The sequence below is a fragment of the Phaethon aethereus genome (assembly GCF_964289735.1).
Source record: "Phaethon aethereus genome assembly, chromosome: 6".
NCBI classification, from domain to species: domain Eukaryota; kingdom Metazoa; phylum Chordata; class Aves; order Phaethontiformes; family Phaethontidae; genus Phaethon; species Phaethon aethereus.
This window is the reverse complement of record NC_138580.1, coordinates 33,532,969-33,550,179: the sequence shown is the minus strand read 5'-3', so window position 1 is coordinate 33,550,179 and position 17,211 is coordinate 33,532,969.

Here is a 17,211-nt window from a genome sequence, read left to right as displayed (position 1 = left end):
AAATATTTACAAAGGGTTCCAATAAAATCTGTGGGTCTCCTTACAACAGAAAAAAATGCAGTCTTCTTGTGGTCAGTATAGCAGCTATGAAAACAACATAAACCCAAAAATAAGTCTGAAACGCAAAAGCTAAAAGCAATTATTCAAACACGTGTAACTGATACCTAATATGCCAAGGTAAACAACAACTGCTTTAGCATATTTTGCAGTTCCATGACACCCAACTGTACTTATCAACAAGGAACTGAGTCTTCGTTCTGCATGAATTAACCTTCATCGTTATCTCTCAGTTTTTGAATGGCAAACACTGTAACAATGATTGAGATTAAAATGTTAGCCTGAAGTCAGATACCTGATACAATGGTTGAATCTTTAATTCACTTTTAAATTGCTTAAATAATGTTACATTCAAAATTTTCTGCACGGATGAACATTAAGTCATCCAGGAAAGAAATGTTGCCATGTTTAATTCAATAGTTTTAAAAATTTACTTATTAAAAGATTCTCATTTAGCATTTCCTTTGGTATTTTATGCCTTGCTTAGTAAGAAGATGCATGAACAGGCCACAATAGAGATTAAACAAAGCTGTAAAAATTCTGCCCAAACCAAGTATTTGCTTTCATTACAATAGCTTTTTATTCAGGCAACTATGACAACAGTGAATGACATAATTTGATAGCAGAGTAACACAATTGTGGACTCTTTCTGCAGCAGTTCACTGATGGATAGGTAACAATTAAAGAGGACTCTTGAAGCCTAGTGGGTTTAATTCTCTAATTTATCACTAATATGACACTTACACAGATGTTCTTCCTTGAAAAAAAGATAGAATATCGACCCTTGATAAGAAAGGTGCTGATCAAGAGTCTTCTAAATCACAACCTGGAAGTCTCAATTCTGATCAATGATTCTTAAAAATGCATTTTTTAATTCTGAAAATAGCGAACTTAAAAATTCCCTAAACTCCTTAAAAATATGCTGACTTTAAAAAACTGTCAAGTGAATGATTCCATGAAACAAATCAGCATTAATCTGATTTAATATGACATTTATTAAGGGAAAAATATAGGAATGCCCACACACTGTGTATAGAAACCTACTACTATTAATGCAAAAGTTTTACCTTTATTTCTCAGACAAACTCTTTAAATATCCATGTTCTGTAAGAGATTGTATAATTAGCAGAAGTAGATCCCTCCCTACGAATCAGGGAACCCAATATTTTAGTTTCTTCTTCTATAATTTCATAAACCTTCATATTCTTTATAACTGATAAAACTCTAGCTCTCTACCTCCCTCCTGCAGCCGTAGAAGTCTTGAAGGGGATCTAGTAGCAATCTATATGGAGGGTTTTTTAAGGTAATAGGCTATCCCAAATGGTTTGGGTAATAAGCAGGAACAGATTTTCGATAAAGTTCAAGAACTAACTTTCTCAGCTTCAAATTAAGATATGTCATTTTAATCACTGATATGTCCCTGCTGCTCTGCCAGTCCAGATGAAGCATCATAGCGCTCTTATGGCAGTTCTTAACTGAGCTTTAGGAATCTTCTACCAAAACCAATTTTTCAAGGTGGGAAATATATAAACAGCATTTGGCAAGAAAGCTGTATTGGGTCCAGGTCCCAGATCCAGTTTTGTCCCAAAGGAATACAACATTCATCTACCAATACCAGAAAATTGTCTTTTGAACAGAGTGCTCATGGCCATTGAAGCTCTGGGTATTTCCTTGCTGGATAGAGGTTTTTGGCTGTCATCTGGTACAGCATGTTTCCTTTCGGTGCTAGCTGGCATTCAGCATTCCTTGTTCTTACTTCATTTTCATACTTTGAGCATGACACAAGAAGTAATCTGTGAGGGGACAAAGATACATTGGGACCTTCAGCTTGGAGGCATTTCCCTCGGCTTCTTCTAGTTGCTGTTAGTCTGCTGGGTCATACTGATGCCACAGATCCTCAACTGTTGAGCATCCAGCTCTAAGGCAGCTTTTGTGATAGATTTACACAGATAAGCACCAATATCAGAGAAAAAGCCAAGTCATATAGCTTTTCTATAGCTAACCATCCACATCCCGGCTGTATGTAGATGTCCAGGGTATGACTGAGGAACTACAGCAGTTAATGCACCAATGAGTAAGTGCTTGTCTCACAGCCCGGGGCTAAGAATTAAGGTAAAGATAAAGCAAATATGACTGCAAATTACAAGATGGCTTTAAGGTGCCATTTGTGTATCAGAAAGGCACAGTGCAATCCCAGATCAGCCATCTGAGGCAACAGCACCTCAGCCGTCCTGTGCAGAAAGTGTTATGAGCCCTGTCCACTCTTAAGGTCCAAGAGAAGGTAAAAAGGAAACAAAACCATACACTTAGGATATATCTTCAGTAAAAACATCTTTTGAAAACCTACTGGTTTATGGGGCAAAAATTTAGGACAGAATTTGAAACTGCTGGGGGATCTTTTGTTTGTTTTGCTTTTCTAAGCCTGAGACAGTTCTTATTGTTCAGCTTCTAGCAAAAGAATTAGACTAAAAACAGCCCAAAGATTTTTTTGCTTAAACTTACTTTAACCTACTGTCAGCAACATAGGAAGTTTCAGATATTGTTAACTTGTCTTACCCTAGGAAAAAAAAAAATCTACAATAAGCTTCAAGTATATATTTAGGTGATGTTAAAAGCTTACAAAACACACTGACTTTTTCATAAGGATTGATATGAATTTGGTTTCTCAGTGTGGTAGAGCTGTCAAAATGAAATATACCAAATGTGTACAGAATCCTAAATATTAAATACAGTATTTTTACACTCTCAGGTTGTCCTACACATCACCACAAAGCTGACTGTAAAACAGTATTGGGAATGTTAGTTTCAATGCATGTGCACCCACAATTTAATCCTCTAACCTCAAGATCATCATCATTTATCTTCTTCCTAAAGTGATCAGCAAGCTCAAAATGTATCTATGTGATATTTAACTTCGGCATCAGTTTGTGTTCATACAGATATATCTGTATTATAGCTCCCTGTAAATGAAGCTTCTGTCCTCACCTCATTTTCAAACAGGCTTTTTGCTGCAGGCATAGTATAAAGCAGGCACACCTTAAAGACCCAAGCAGCATTTCATTGTGCCGTATAAAGAAACGTTCCCATTTCCATGTTTGCATGGACTTTTTTACCCCACTACCTACTGTGGCATATGTAGGTATAGTCACAGTTAAAAACACACGGGTACTCACAGGGCTGTGCTGCTCAGTGTTCACAGAGCAGTGAACAGCCTGCTCCCATTTAGCAGTGACACTGCTAAACAGTGCTAGAGATTCTCTGAGGAGAAATGCTTTTCTGAACAGGCAGCCTGAACTCAGGAAGATGCATTACATGAGCTTCCATCAAAATTCTGAAATCTCCCAGCTGACAAAGACAGCAATCCTCAATTGTCACTTTCTTAATTGCAAAGTTAAGGAAATTTAGAGTCTTTCACAAGAAAGGGGAAAAAATGGGATGTTCCTTATTATCTATTTGTCCTTCCTCTCACCTTTCAGTAAATGCAGCTGGTTAGTACACAGTCATTCACCACGCTGCTTCCTACCGCTAATGCAGTAATGGCTATCTGAGCAGACAGAACATGATCTAGGAGAAGGAGGCCCTCTCTGAAAGAGTTGCTGTTACCAGCACGTCTTGCTGTATTATTGCATGTTACACACCTCACTAAAATGCTATGACATAAAGACAGAAGCAGCACCTGCACCATCCTAGACAGGAGGCAGTGAGAAAACCTGCCTCAGCACATCCTCAGATGATCGAGTCAGGCTGCAGTCAGTGAGCCAGCACTGCTCCGGCTTGTGTTAAACCTGCTCTGTCACAACTGCACACACAGTCTGCACAAGGGCATCTGGCCAAGATCCTCTGGGGCCAGGAAGGGCACGTACCCCAAACATCAACACGAGCTTTTGGGGTGGTTGTTTTTTTAAGTTTTGGAAGTCTGTCAGGAAAGATCTATTCATGGCTATGCATCCATTATAGAGGAAGACTCACTTCAAGAAAAATGAGGAGCAAAGAGCAATACAAGTTTTTTCTGTCTTTTCAATCTTCCTTAATGTTTTGGTAATACAAGACATTTATAAAAAAAGCGACTGTTTTCATCCCAGGGTAGTCACATCAAGAATATACTAGGAATAAAACACAGAAGGATAGGTACTGAACTTGGTTACTTTTTTTAAAATTATGTGAGTTTTGTTTACCGTAATATTTCTAAGTAATGTAAGGAAAACCTTTGCAAATACGAATTTTTTTCATTAACAGCTGGGGCCCACCGATTTTGTGACTAGACAAGGAGAATTAAGAAATTCTTTTATTAGCAGCTTGCTGTAGTACAGCAATTTAGCTGAAAAAAAGAACAGCATAGGTGCAGTATGTTAAGTCCCTCTAGAGTATCGGTCAGACCTCAGGAAACAATGACTAAATGAAAGATTAAAATTTAAAAAAGCAAACCCAAAACTGTTTAGTAACCTGAAACATTGAGGAAAATGAACCAGCAGAAGCAAAATCATCTTCTTGTACCATTTACATAATTAGCCTAGCTTGGCTGAAGGCTTCTAAGTTATAAATAAAATAAAAGGATATGTTGGATACTTAGCCCGGTTTTCTAAATAGCTTGTCCATATAATTTGCAGGTCCACTCTCTGTGTAGGTGCACATCACCCTAGGACCCTGCATATTCTCAGGACATACAAAGTATTCTTGGCTGTAATTTTCATATTACTTGCCTGAAAAGTTGTGGTTGTCTGCAACAAAGGCTGGGACTTCTAGGAAAAGGAGGCATCAAGGAGAAATAATTGACTGATATTATTTTACATCATAAGAATAACTTGAGTCAGACAAGGTAGTCTCAAAAATACACCCTGCCGTACGTAAGCCTATGCCTCAGAGGGCAATAGGGGTGGGAGACAGAGCCAGAGAAGGCAAAGAAAATTTTCTCTGACTACCCTCAACTCTATGTATGAGGAAGCATATTAAGACAAAAGAGATTATCTTCAAGCAACCTGTTGGAAATGCTGCATTTTGTTGCAACATTACTGACAAAGTAGTTCCTTATGATTTTAAGTCTCTGCTATTTTAAGCATTCCAGTTTACTGAATGTTTCTTCTGCTTACAGTTTCTTTTTCAGACTTGAATAGCAGTCCAAGCAATAATATCTAAATGTTAATCTAACATTAAAATCTAAATTGTCTGTTTAAATAGTGTACATTGATGCTATAGGTATAAAATGGTCTACCAATACAGGCATAAATATAGGTATAAAAATGTATGTTCTCAGGTCATAGTTTCTCAAAGGTTTGGACAGGAGAGTACATATGAAGCACGGTCCCAGATTCCCTTTCCAGCACAAGGCCTTTCTGCTCCAGTGCAATTCGATACACAAAGGTTCATGCCATGTCATGCATTTGAGTGCTGAATGTACTTGATATGAAGGTATCTGAGGGAGAAGCCTCTGTCTGACAGCAGCTATGATTTGTTTTTGGCAGGCAGGTATCTCTTTATTCTTTGAATAGTAGAAATATGTCACCATTTAAGAAGGAAACATTGTTTAAGTAGGAAAAAAAATCTTTCTGTACCTTTGTGTATACTGAAACTGTCACTTCTGAAATGAATTATCTTCCAGAATCAGGGTAATGACTTGTCACCTCCTCAGTTTGATACTCTGCCCTTTCATCATGGCTTGCAATGGGAATGCAGCACTCTCAGCAGTACAACCGTTCAGGGAAAGCCCTCAAGAATGGAGAAGGCATACTAAAACTCAAAGAAAATTATTCTGATAAACCTGTGTTTCAGAGTCATTCGTTTCCTAATACCCTGCCTCCTTGCTTAAAAATTTTCCTTGTGCTCCACCACCTCTTTGCCTGCATCTCTTACATGGCTGAGCAGCCTCTCACTGCACACAGTATCACTTAGGGTAGTTCCTCTAGTGTTGCTATCAAGGTGAAACTTCCTCCTTGCAGGTGTTCAGTATGTTTCAGATTCATCTGCATTTCTTATCCGGGGGCCCAACACTTCTATAGCTTGCTGTAAAACAAAGCTGTTTAAGATTTTGTTTTCTACTTTTACTTGTCATCCTATAAAATAAATAATTTTGCTATTTTAGTAATCTTTTAATATAATGAAATGGATCCCTCTAAATTCTCTTTTTCCAATGATAATTGTGTGTGTCAATAAGTTTCCAGGTAGGTAATATTCTTTATAGCTGAACAACACTTGTGTGCCTGACACTGTGTCCCTGTTATTTCTAGATTAATAGTTTGCCCCATTCATCAGTAATCTTACTTCATCTATTCTGAGGTACAAGTCTCTTGCAGGAGTGCACGACCATTTCGGTTACATTTTTTTATTGCCCACATGCAAATTTACAGCCTTGAAAATTCATCACTGGCCCAGTTTTTAAGTTATCCTTCACGTAAAACTGTAATGGGATGGTAACTGGTGTAGAAGCACAGAGAATTTTCTTCTGCTGAACCGTGACTTTGGAACCAGGGACAAGATACTAATCTCATCACTCAACAAAAAGTAAAATATCCCTCCCTTTGACTTTTAATACAGTAACACAGAATAATCTAAAGTGTCAATATACACTCCTCCTTCCTTTCAAGGCTACGGAAGATCAGGACCAATTGGATTACAGAGAGTGCCAACTTGGTTTAGGATAATGCTTTAAGTACACAGTGATAAGCAGGATAAATAGGAAACTATTTCCACCGGAGCACCAACACAAGAGGTTTGCATAGACTATAGAATATAGGCTAGAATAATGCACCATCTCCCTGTTGTTTGGCCCTGCCACCAGAATTAACTCCCGAATTGTACTCTTGGAATCGTATGAACAACTGCTTTGAGCAAAGGCATTTTAGTTTCTTTTTTGGAGTTCTCCTGTACTTCAGGTCTGCAAAAACCAAAGAGATTTCATTTGAATTTGCCACGGTTACTGTTACAACAGAGGCCATACACAATTTTCAGAAGGAAAATGGAGGGTCTCACTTAGATCCCTTACAAAGATTCTTAACTGAGCTATTAACCTGTAAGGCATTTTTATCTTTGAAATGCGCTACTCCAACAGGATTGATTCACCTTCTATGCCCACAAAATGAAGTGCTGGTGTTAAGAACAACAATTTAATCAATTGCCCAGTGAGCAAGCCCATGTGTGTAATTTCTGTACAACGAACTTAGCACATGATTTTAATTGAAACCCATCTGATTACATAATTTACAACCAACATTTACAAATTAGACAGCTGAACCTAAATTATTTGAAAGATTTCTTTAGTACTTGGGTAAAGTGAAAGTTTTTAGCTTTCTTTTTTTTCCTGCAAGAGATATTGGTCTTCAAATAGCTGTAATTAAGGATGAAAGCAATATGCAGACTGAGAATGATTTACAGCACATCAGCTTTGTTCTAAAGCAAAGGCAGAAAACAACGACATGTCGGTGAGAAATTTATTTCTTTAGGACAATTAATTATTAGGTCCCGCATGACAATAACGGTGAAATAATTCATGTAAGAAAACACTTTTATAAATCGTTAGATGAGACAGTAAAAAGCTAATAACACAGTACATCATAAGTGACTGGCCTCAAGAAGGTCTTCTTCAGCCCTCTGCTATAAACTTGGATGTAACATAGTGACTTCGGGGGGCTGGACTAGATTATCTTTAAAGGTCCCTTCCAACTCAAATGTTCTGGTGTTGATGTGATAAAACTACTGAGCATGTTGACTAGGAAAGAAAAGCGTCCAAGTACGTCAGCTTTAACAAACTTCTGGAGTTTTCAGCCTAAGCTCCTTCTCCATACACACTGCCCCTCTTCCCAATAGAAGTGAAAACAGTGAGAACCTCCAATATGTCTTTCCAAGATGGAAAGGATAAAAATAAGAACTGTGGAAAAGATGGGCCATAACCATTTGCAAGATCAGGGCCCTACTTGTAGAGAAATTAAGAAATATCACAGATCCAGGAGATATTTTGAATCAGCTTCTCACTTTCTATTATAAAATTAACAGACAATATGAGGAAATGGATCTTAAGTTAATTATTGCTCCCTACCTTTGAAAAGCAAGACTATTCTGTGTGATAGAGAAGCCAAGTTTTGAGCATTCATTTCTTTTCTTAGAGTGCCTTAAAAATCAGCTCATTCATTGCTTTTGCCACAGAGACTTTCATCACCACCCAACAGCCGGGGCAATTCTAAACTGTAATACACAATTCATCAAGTTTTGCATTTCCTGGCAACGTTAAAGTTACTAAGAATCATTTGTTCCCACTAGAGCAACATCATCTAGACCAAACATAACTGCTTCTGTAGTCAAACAAAATGGAAACACTTTAAACCAGTTTTGGGTTTGTTTGTTTTTTTTCCATATTTCCCCCCACCTTCCTCTCAAAATCAGCTTCTGGAAAAAAAGGCAGCAAGAACTCAGCAAAGGGGAAGGATGAGAAAGCACAACATAACCAGAGGGTTGTTTCGAAATCACCATGAGGAAAAGGAGGAGGATCTAGAAGCTAAATACTTTCTTCTATCTATTGTTCAGAATAATGCCACCTTTCTAGGTGCTACAAGTTTTCTGCAATAAATGTGATGTGAATACACAGAAAGGCATATGGGCTTAATTCAAATCATGGTCAAGTATATTAAATGCGTGAACAGTGCATAGTCTTAAGAGCTTCCTAGCTTCAAAAGCATTAAACTTTCCCTATAAAGGAACCAGGCTATCTGCTACTCTTAATATCCTCCCATTGAATTCTTCTTTGCCAGCTAGGAATTGGCCAGAGTGAACCTGAGTGACAGTTTTAATGTATTAATACATAAAAAGCAATTTCAAATGAGAAAGAAAAACAGTTGCTTCAGAGTGAGGAAAAAATTTATGGCCAGAAAAAAGTTTTTAGAAATGCAAATGGAAGCTTGGCACTCTACATTTCCACATGCTTCCTGTAGGCAGGGTAAATCCTAGCAAGTTGTCCTGGATTCTTGAAGAACACAGAGAAAAGCAAGAAAATCCTAAGTCAAACTAAGCAGGAGCAAAAGATTCCTTTGCTGAACATACAGGGAAAATTTCAGAAGTACAAAGCTTGTAGTAGTCTGAACGCTTAACAGTGAAAACAGAAAAATATAAAAAATTAACATAGTTCCTGCAAAAGACAAAAAGTATCTGAAATTCCTTTATTGAGACTCATTTCAAAGCTATCAAAGAGACACACGTTTTTCCATATTTTGATATCAGATTGATCTGGAGACATTTTACTGTATTTCAAATGCTTTTAACATCCATTTGAAACAAAAAGCTAAAGAAGATTCAGTAACCCAGAAATTTCATCTTTTTCTGCTCACAGTCTTTAATTTCCTTTAGTGCTTTCAAGTTTTGCACCCAAAATTAAAGGTTAGTTGAGCAAACATTATACATGTCACCATACCAACGCATGTTACGTGTACTCTTCGTGGATTCAAAATGAGTTGTTAGGAAACCCAAAGTAATAGCAGAGCTGTTCAGAACATGTCTCCCAAAACTGAACCCATTTGGTAGGCTGCAGAGGTAAACATTGCTCTTCTAAAGCAGCTTTTATAATCCTGGGACAAAGTCAGGCAGGGGGAAGGTTTTAGAGCACACAGTGACCAATGGTTTATGTTTGGTACGATTTTAATCTCAGATCAAATTCAAAGATTTCAATTAATTTTTGCCTGCTTTTCCAATACATTTTCAGGTATAAGACTGTATTTAATGGAAGTCATTTCAATGATTTTCCAATTCCCCTTAGTATTCATATTTCTACATGTCTGCCCTCAAAGGCTTTTGATGCATACTAAAATTGCACAAATCTACTGATATTTTTCTTAATCCTATTTAGGTGAATGAGTAATGCTGTACTGAAAGACCTTCTGTACAAGCCAAAAATCTATCAAGATTTTCACCAACATATATTTCATGCAACTATATTTTATTTTTTCCTGTTTCACTGCTCACTAGCTTAAACCTTCAATTTCTCAGACATCATCAACAGCAAGAGTATCTTTCTTCTAACCCTGTTTTTATTTTTATAGTTCTGATACTTTATTTTCAGCTTTTGAAATCAAAAGTATTGAAATAGTTTTACTAGACTTAAGATTTAATATAGATAACATAGGTGTGAAAAAAGGCAAGGTGCCTAAGTTTAGATGTGTTAAGTAAGATTTTTAAAAAGGGTGAGCCAATAAATTCTTGAGAATAACTTCCCTTCATATGCAAAACCCCACATTTCTTATTACTTTTGAAAATTTTGGCTAAGCAGTAGAGAGTGTTTGTCATTTATTCAGTTACTATATCACACCATCTTAAAAATAGTAATTTTAATGTTTAACTTGGTTCCCAAATGTAGAGGAACAAACATTTTATCCTCTACTCCACTACTCCTCCCACTGGCTAGACTTCTTCATTACAGATTATTATATACCAGGGCACAGTAAAAATAGGTGCCAAAGAGGAGGAATGATGTCCCATACCACCTTTCACAGAACAAAATCCTCCTTGCTGTATACCTAGCAAAGCTGTTTTATTATGAACATTACAGATGAAAATGTGTGGCTTTATTTGGGGCAGGAAGGAAAAGGAGGGGAAAAGATAAGGAAAGGGTAATAGTTTTGTGATAATATCCTATATTTGTTAACAAGAATGCATTTACTCTGTGTGAGATAGTCACAAAATCTAACACAGCACATGAACATATTTTTTTTGTGTGTTGGCTATTCTTTATACCATTTTGACTATTTTTTCTTTTATGGTCTTATGAGTTTTGTAAGGTGAATGTGAGTTTTGTAAGGTGAATGTGATTGATCTTTTTAAAGTTAAGTGCCAGCATGGGTTTTTACAGGAATTTGCCATGTTCCAAAGTTATTTCTGGCAAGTTATTTTTGAGTCTCTATCCTTTTCAGCCTAGTATTCTCTCTCTTGTCTGATATTTTCAAATATGTATGCTAACGGGAACACAAGGCTTGATAAAGACTTTAACATATGGTCTGCCAACTCTTTGACATCCTAATTCCACTTTAGGCCTATTGTAAGCTTAATATCTCAAATGAAGGCAAAGGTTTTCCAATAGCACGTTCAACCAATTGCAAGTAAACAGGGAATAGGGCTGACCAACATATCAAATAACTGAACATTGAAAAGGTCAAAATGGTCTGATTTACAGTACTGTCATGTCGTACAGGATGTGTGAGGCATTTTAATGCTCATTTCACATTCTACAATGACAATGTCTGTAATGAATAGGAAATGACATATTATGAATTCATTCTTGTGATGATAATTGTAATGAGAATAGTGAACGGTACAACAAATCTAATCCATCTTCATGACAATTTAAAAACTGTAATCTGATTGCAATCCTGGGGTATTTTGCAGACACCTAGAAGAAAACTAAATACAATTTCATTTTCTAGAAGAAAACTAAATATGATTAAGCAGCAAAAAATATTGTATTTCCCCGATATGTTAAACACATTTACTGGAAAGTTGTGTGATCTGTGTAAATCTTATTTAAAAGCTTTCCTTTAATTATATGGAAACTTTGATTTTCATTTTATTTCAGCATAGTAAGTTATAATAAATTAAGAAAACTTTAAAGGTCATCAACTCTAAATCACACATTAACAGAGGATAGAGAAAAAAATTTGAAAACCTTGACTTATTCCAATAATAGTCAGATGTTCTGTATGTAAGATAATAGGACATAGTGATGTATTGCATTTAATAAACCTCAGTGTTTAGAAAAAAATCTAACTCTCCACTATAAAAAAAACAAGGCTTAGTTACTTCGCAGATTTCAGCAGCTTTTTCTTAGGAGCATCGGGGGAAACAGGCCTTGTTCCAGTGAAAGACACAGCAGTATACTTCCTGCACAATAAAGGCAATTGTTTGTCCCACATTTTCACTAGAAACAGAAAGCACAGTATTTGCTTGTGCCAAGTTATTACAGTTTCTACCAAAAATTTAAGCCCTGCCCTCCAAAGCACCCTGCCATCTGATTTCAATGCTCAGAATTAAGTATTGGCTCCACAGCAGTCTCTTGCAAAAATCAGACTGAGTGACCTTGCTGGGCCCAGGACCTCATCATTGCTTGCTAATAGCTTCTGCCACCCCCCCGTCTGCCAGATGACACTCATAACACACCAGGTCTAAACTTCCTCAAATCACTCAAAACTCTGAATCCACATGCACGCAAGGGCCACTTCTCTCCAATGTCTTTGCTTCACCACAACTCCAGTGTTATTTTCTGTTTTAATTCTGTTGTTTTCTTACTGTCTGGGTAATTGAATCAAGTTTGAGTTATAATGTTGCTCCTAACCCAGGCTTGAAATTGTGCTTGCTAAGTGTATATAGCATTGCTTGGCTTGTAAACCAGTTCGGTATGTACCTTGTTACACAGTTGATGTTCTTGTAACCATGCTGCTGTATCAACCAAAATGTACATTTCTGCTTAAGATTTACTTTCAGAATGATTTATTTTGTTGCAAGAGTAATTTGTATTCTAACAGGGCCTGTTCTAGCAAATGCAGAAAGCATTCTCTGAAAGGTGTACAGAAGCAAAAATAAAAATTATAATGACAGGCTAATTTTCATGGATGAACTTTTAATAGAAGTGCTCTAGTAAACAGCAACAATTTGCATTCACTTGTAGAATTAAAATCACTTGGTATGTTGATCACATTGAATTAGTCACCTGTATAAGTCATGGATGTTGACTATTGGATTTTTTTAAAAGGCCTTTATTGATCTTTAAGGAGAAAATTTATTTAAAAGGTAGCATACTAGTGTAATTCTGCTCATTATAAAGTGCTAAATAGCTGAAGGGGACTAAAAGAGTATTTGGAAAAAGAGAATCTATTTTTAACTAATTAGCTCTGAATCATTTGTCTAGCTAATCCATGTTTTCAATCTATGGCAGTATTTGGAAGGTAATTGAAAACCAGCCTTCTAATAAACATGCGGACTGCCCTAAATAGGAAAGATTACAGCACTTATGAAAGGGGACAGAAACAGCTACGAACAGGTACTGCAGGATTGGGGGCACGACCGATGTCTGAGCAGTCACCGAGATGATGCCCTGAACGCATGCACATCTGAGTTACTACTCCCATTGCAAATCAGATGCCAACCTGTTGAAATCATAGAACACTGACAGCAAGATTACAGCAATTTAAAATTGAGACCTTAGGCTGAAAAATTATTTTGTTTCAGGTAAACTGTATCACTATGGCAGGGACAGCTTTCTATACAGAGTCAGTAAAGCTGAATGACTTAAGTTTGGGGAAAACCCCAGAATTATTTGGGAAATGATGAATCCTATTAAACTTTTGCAATTTCAAAATTTCTGTAACAATCTGATGTTGTTGGAGTTTCAACTCTTAAATGCCTTCTTTAGATTGACTATATAATTGACTAATACAAGAGAAAGAAGTAAGCTTCCTGTTTGCTGGGTTTTTTAAATTTATACCAAATGTTGTAAACAAACAGGCAACATAAAAACCAAACCCTTATATTAAGATAAAGCAACTAAATAGACAATGTTCAGAAAGAGAAAATGGTTGTTTAGAGGAAAGCTGAGAACTGGCTAGAAATTTAGAAAGCTATCATGCTCTGCCAAACTTCACTTGGGTCAAAACAGAAAGGGAGCCAAAGCTAAGGAGACCGGGTCCTGCTGCATTCTTTCATACATCTACCTGGAAACATGACTTTGAAAGTATCCAGAACGTTTATCAAATCTCATGGTAACAAACAACTTTTTGTAGATAGTGCCTGAACTCTTCCCCTGACATTCCTTTGTGCCTTCAAATTTTTAAGAATTTCCTTGTTACGATAGATATTCTCCATGTTCTAACAATCTGTTGAGTTAACTGCTTTCTAACACGGCTTTTTATCCCATATCAAACTCACTTGGAAATTGGGACTGTTGTAAATTGACGTGTGTAATCTCTGGAGAATTATGCAATTGGTATAGTTACATCTCTCCTCTTTTTAGACTTCTGTTGTCTGAAACACTGTCTTGATGAAGTCACCCAGTATGGCAGGTTTATGAAAACCCACAGCTGAACTATTGTTAGTCTTCAGCACCAGAGGATACAGTCTTCAAAGACAGTATCCAAAACCTACTGGACCCATTTCATATAGAAAAGTGGCCTTTAATCTCAATGTCGCTCTGCACTCCTTTGCTCCAATATGAGGCAGTGTATGCACTTAGTTTCCTTGCCCTTTGAAAAGACGCAGGAACATAGCAGCAAATAGTTTTGGAGCTTTGGATCTAGTAATTGCCATTGTATTCACCATAAAACTGCTGTGCTACTTCTTGACTTCGAAGCACTTTATAAAAGGTATTTATTGTTGTTTTCTCCCACAAAGAAAACTGAGTAGAAATACTTTTCATTATCTGCTAAGATAAAGAAAATGTTTTTGAGAAAGATTAAGCATCAAAACAACTCTGCATTAATGTGAGAAGAGAAAAAACAAACAAGTAGCATTTACTTATTTTGTTTGTATTTCTAGGCAATAGGCATTCATATTTTAAGTAACCTCACTTAACTTAAAAATACAGTGCCTGTAAATAATATCCTAAGTGCAACAAGCCCATTAAGATATAACTGAACATCAGTAAACTAGACAATGTAAACACTCCCATACTTGGGTTCCATCTCTAATTCTCCATTACGATTTCCACCTCAATTTTCAAATAGGAGAACTTCAATGTTTACAGATCCATTACTTTTATCTACTGTTCGGTTAGTTCTCCACGAAAGAAATGTGCATTTATTATACCCCTAAATAGAAGTCTGGGCCACAAAGAAAACAATAGTAATATTGAAGTGTTGTTTTGTCTCCTTCCTGTAATTTTCCCCCAATACATACTTGCCTTTCTCATCCTCTGAAGGATGCTGATGCATGGAAAATGAGCTCCTGCAATCTAAGCCACTATGAACAAGTCTGAAAAATCCACACTGTACATGATCTATTTTGATCAAATTCTACTGAAGTTAATGGAACTATGCTTGTTTGGAAATTTAGGTGAAAAACATTCCACTGGAATACCCTGAAAGCAACCTACTTTCTGCAAGGTATTAGTGTTGATAAATATTTAGCCAATAATTTTTTTCTTGGAGGGAAATGACTAGTAGTACAGTATTTCATGTATTCCTCTGGGATGCAAAAGTTTTTCTGTTTAAGTCCTATGGGATCCATCCATGTACAAAAAGTAAGCAGCACTGGGGATTTAAACTCAATTCTAAAGCAAATGGGTTGTGAGCGCAACCTGCCAAGCGGAGGCTGCAGGGAACCTTTCCTCTTTAGGCACGCTCTTACATGCCACCACACTTCTGCTTTTCTCCTGGGAGTTATTTCTGCTCCGACACCTACAAGGACACAGCAGGGCAGGGAAACGCTGCAGCACTTCTGAAGACCCCATGTTTTGTGAAGCTGCTCCGGTTCAAAGTTCACTCAACCTTTGGAAACAGAAAATGGGACATTACATTGTCTCAGGAACTTCCGAGGCAGGGCTATATACAGTTCCTGTTCCACTGTGAAGTTTATATGAACAATTTCCCTTATCCTTCTGCCTCCCTGGTAAAATTGCTCAGTGGGTGTTTTGGTTTTCACTTCGGGTTTGTTTTTTGTTTTTCTCCCCTCAGAAATGACTGTCAGTGATACCACCTGCCCTGCATTTTCAGGAGCCACTTAAATATGAGTTTGTATTGTTTTGCCACTTTTATTGAACAAGATCTCTCAGCACACAGCAGGCAGTTTAGTGTCACTGGCCATCATTTAACTACTCCTGCCCTCTTTGATTCATTCCCTGAAGTTGTAGAATTGATATTAATTTTTAAGAGTTGGACAGGAAGATAAATGATTTTGGTTCTGTTTTACCTTGTAATAATAAAAAGGTCAAAAATAATTTATCTTGGCATGACACAGCCTGACCAGGCAGACAGAACTTCCTGACAATTTGCTTCGGGAAAGTACTTATTACCACCAATGCAAACATCTGCATGTTGAACCTTAAAGCCCTCTCTCCAGCTCTCTTTTTTAATTCTCTTTGGTGTACACTTAAAGGGAGTAAAAGGTGATTGAGTACAATACTATTTTTGAAGGAGCCAGAGACATTAGCTATTTCCCTCTGCTTCAGTCTTCTCATCCTTTGCAGTATGAGGACTCAAATCCACTCTGATGCTAGCTTTTAGTGCTGCTTTGTATTTTGTCAAACAAATACTATCTCAATCAGAAACACTAGGGCTGTTTTGCCATGCTCACCCACAACACCCTGGGCACTGCAAGAACATGCTTCTCCAGCTACCCATCTCCCATCTTATGTTCAAATATGACTGTCTACTTCCTTCTGGTTTTTTTTGCTTTTCCATAAAAATTTGCTTGAAAGATGGTATGTATAAGTCTGGGTTTGCAAGATGAGTCACAGTGCACTACCAACATTTTAATGATTTGAATTATTTACTAGACAATAGCAGAACTGGGGGAAAAAAATTGACAGCCTGTCACAGACAATACCAGCTAAGTTGTTTAAATCATCTCTAGGCATGTTCTAATTTAGCTCATTATTAATTTCCTGCCAGGAAATCACTGCCCTAAACCTCTCTTTAATTCAGACATAAGTCATTCTAAACTCTCATACAGACAGCTGATTGAACCCAAGACTTTTGTCTCATTACAAAGCCCAGATGCTTTCAGGCAGAAGACTGTTCTAGGCATTTAATATTTTGAAACAAAATGTACTGTATAATTAATTGAGTATGAAATGCGTTGTTCATCACAGAATTAGTTTATCTTTTCAAGAGTTTTCTGGCTATATGCAATCAATCATTCATCATACAAACTGCTGTAGGTTTATGAATTTTCACTTTTGATACAATTGAGTTCTAACTGTGTTGCAAAATGAATACAAAACACTATCTGGAGGCAAACTGAGTGAAACTCCTCTTGTTTTATCTGGTAAAATAAAATGTTAAGTCATTAATCACCCTCCTCTTCATCACTTTTCATTTTTTCCAGCAAATGATTTGTATTCCAACCATGTGGGGGATACTAGCAGAGAACAAATAAATCTGAACTGACAAAGCAGGAAATATTTCCTAATTACCAAGACTTCTGAAAAGGGCTAGAAAGCAGTGACAAAACCCAGAAAGAAATTGCTTTGTGAATCAT